The following is a 3,837-nucleotide window of genomic DNA, read 5'->3' as shown; positions in this document are numbered from 1 at the left end:
AAAACTTCAATTTTTTCTTTAAAAAATCGACTTTCACAGTGTTAGCATATAAAAGACCAATATAAAACTCCAAAATAGAAAAGTCCGCCCTTGGATCAAGAACAAAATCTCAATAGTAAGATGTTTATTGTGTTAAGATTTCCCCAATATTTGTTGAGTTTACCTTTCATCTTATTCGCCATGTTTTTTATGTGCTCATTATTACTCTTTAAATTATTATTGATCCATTTTCTAATGGTGAATACATCTACCATATATGAAGCACTTGTGACATATAATGATCCAGACAAATAATTTGTAGATTTATAAAATATATCAAGCAAGGGAAGCACCGATGCAACATATGCCCAATCCACTTTCTTAACTCCCTGATTTGTTGTGTCCATTTCATTGTGAAATCTCTTATCTGTGCATAGAGCAAGTCAGAAGCTATACTGTAAGTAAGCCTTCAACATTGAATAAGTTGAATTCCATTTGGTTTTAACATCAAGGATAACAATACCTTTGTATGTAACTTTTTCCTGCACTGCATATTCCATAAATTTGGCTAGTCTACTTGGACAAGATTTAACATATTTAACCGTATGACGGATTTTTTTTATGAAACTTTTATCCTTTTTCAATCCCTATTTTACAAATAATTTAAGATATGCATACAATAACGCGTGTGGATAAATTCCCCATTCAAAATAAGATTACTCTAAGACCTCATCCTTAGGTTGAGATACTTAATCATAGTGGTGTTTGTGGAAGCAATGTCAACCGTTATGGTCAGATTTTGACTCAACCACCAACTTATTAAGTAATCTTCAACATATTTTCCAATCATGTGTCTCGAGGGCCCCGTTATTTGATAAAAGTTGATGATTTTTGTATGCATTTTCCACTCACTATCCACAAAATGCATGGTCAAACTCGTGTAACTTAAGTTTTGAGTTGAATTCCAAGTGTCAATGGTCAAACAAACTCTTCCATAATTTGGCAAGAATTTTTTCAATTTCTCCTTCTCTTCAAGGTCGAGCGCCTAAATATCACGCCTCAATGTAGACTGTGATTATAAAACTGAGGCTGCAAGATGATTAATAGCTTCCTAAACTCTTCATTCTCCATAAAACAAAATGGAATCTCAACACACACAAATGTGTTCACAAGTTGTGCTCGACATGCCTCTTGATAAAATTTATAATAGCTTGGTGAACAAACTACTTGCCCTTCTGTAATGATTTTTCTCCTTTTGTTTGGTTGGGTTGTTTGGGTTTTATCATGATCATAAGTAATGCATATATCTAGATGAGTCCTCATACCATTGTTCCATCAATATACTTAATTAAGACTCCATAATATTGACATTTTGCCTTTTTCTCATCACCTTCCACCCCAGTGAAGTGGTTTCACATATCATACCGCAATTGACGCTTTTTTTCATTAAGATGTGGTGGCAATATATCTTCATCATGAGGGCTAATTGAGGTTGTAAGACTTGTAAACTCTACATTCTCGGCCATCTATTTAATAAAAAATCAATAGCAAAATTAGAACTAAAATGAGAAAGTATAATACTACTTATGTTCTGCTTGAACCTTCTAAATCTTTTTAGAAACATCCAACAGTAAATAATACTCGAAAGTTACAATCAACAAGAGTGGAATTTTCCAAAACATAAAAGTGACCATTTCTATGTTCACCTCTACTAACAAAATGAAATATATTCACCTCTTGTTAAAGGAATACTACATAGTATATGTATATAAGAACAACCAACAATTCTTTTGCCAACACATTTTAAGAGAATACATTCAACTAATGCAAAAAGCAAGCAACATTGGACATATTCAGGCGGTTGTAATGATATACTTTACAATAATAATATAGGGAAAACAAACAATTTTTAAGCACATTATAAAATCCATTAGTTATGCATGGGTGTTATTAAATAACATCGCCATTTCTCTTTTTAGACATGGCACCTAAACAGTAAACAACACTGCATACAAGATCTACACATATGTTTGGTTCCACCTTTGTAAAATTGATTTCAAAATATTTGGTTCCTCTAAAATTGAATTGATTTTCTCTCTAAAATTTATTCTAAAACTGGAAATGATAGCTTATGATTCTCAAATCAATTTTCACTCTCAAATTTATTATTCAACTAACTTTAAGTGGAACCAAACTTAAATTTCCTTTAAATCAAATTCTAATTGCGGCTAGACAATGTAGAACAAGATAAAAAATTAAATAGTTCAAAATCATATTTCACCATAGCATAATCACTCATAAATTAAATTGAAATATGTAATATCTCAAAATTATAACTGAACGACATATCTAAATCCAGAACCAAAGCATACTCTATCAATATAACATAAGAATTTGTAGCATATAAAATCAGAATGACTAAGATGATAAATAGCGAAAATGACGTTACGGCATAATTGAAAGAGAAAAACAAAGATGATAGATCTGAAGAAACTTATAGAAAATGAAATAAAATGGAAGAATGAGATGCAAAATTGATAAATGAGAGAGAAGGAAACTGTTGCACGAGAATGTGAGAATGAACTTTGATTTTAGGAGCTTCAACGATTTGGGAATTTAAGGTTCTTCAACTTTGGAGCTTAAAGGATTTGCGAATTTAGGGTTCTTCATCTTTGGAGCTTAAGTTCGGTGTTGTGATAATAGCCTAATACACTTCAATTTTCATGTTTTAAAAACAATGTTTTAATTTTGGTTAATGTTTGGTTTATTTCAATTTGGTTCGATTCTAGAACCGTTAGTAAAATGTCGGTTTGGTTTACTAACCAAACATAACGGTCCAGTTATTTTAACTTGAGTTCGGTTCGGTTTGGTTCATAGGTTTTTTAACAATCCTACTTAGCCCAATATTGTGATGAGCTTTTACAAATATATCACTATAAGACCAATTTTACATCAATTGAATTCTTATTGCCTAACTTACCTACTAGATCCTAGATCTTTTCTCACCATCATTCAATTATTCATTTATGGTTTTCATCCAATTTGAATAATTTATAAGTTTATCTAGGTTGATTGGTTCTGACTCAACTATCATTGTCTGATGATTAAATCACCATCATCAATTGATCAGGAAATATCTCATAGCAACTTAATCTAACTGACTTAACATTTCCTCTAGTTGATCTTCTCAATTATTTCTTATAGGCTTTTATACTTGTTTGATAATATTCAAGCATGACTCTTGCAGTGTTTCCTTTTTCTACATTATTTATATAGTATGCACCTTATTCCCGATCCTATAACTTATCTTCATCAAAAGTACATTTCTACTCTTGATTACTTTGTTATCTTTTGGTGCATTTAATTTGTACTCATCAGTTAAATGATATCCTATCAGGATCATGACCTCACTTTTATCATAAATTTTCTTTCTTGTTTGTTCTGGAACATGTATAAAACATAGTAAGAAAAATATCTTTAGATGAATAATACTAGGTTTCATACATGTCCAAGCTTCATGAAGTGTTTTGAGCAAGAGTTTTCTGGTAGGACTTCTGTTGACAATGTATCCAAATATAGAAACTGATTCATCCCCGAGGCATACATTTCCCTTTTAGCATACTCCTAGACATGTTTACTACCCCATTTCACATAATTATACAAATTATATGGAAACATATTGATCTCCACCACTTGTCCTCAACTTCTTTATGTTAGGTTCACTCTATTTCTCAATAAGTAGCTTAAGAAAAGTAAAAATGCAAGACTCGAGGCGCTAATACGAGATGATGCAGATGTATGATTAAAAATTTAAATTCTTTGTAAAGCTAGTGAAGCTAATAAATATAATGAAGGATT

At 31.1% G+C, this 3,837-nt stretch overlaps 1 pseudogene; it reads right to left on the bottom strand.

Annotated features, from left to right (window-relative positions):
• Positions 1-422: 422 nt before the first annotated feature.
• LOC127121748 (zinc finger BED domain-containing protein RICESLEEPER 2-like) lies at positions 423-1,359 on the bottom strand (annotated as a pseudogene).
• Positions 1,360-3,837: the final 2,478 nt, after the last annotated feature.

The sequence above is a fragment of the Lathyrus oleraceus genome, chromosome 2 (genome assembly GCF_024323335.1).
Source record: "Lathyrus oleraceus cultivar Zhongwan6 chromosome 2, CAAS_Psat_ZW6_1.0, whole genome shotgun sequence".
Lineage (NCBI taxonomy): Eukaryota > Viridiplantae > Streptophyta > Magnoliopsida > Fabales > Fabaceae > Lathyrus > Lathyrus oleraceus.
The sequence above is the reverse complement of the archived record's forward strand: the minus strand, read 5'-3'. Positions and strand labels throughout refer to the sequence as shown.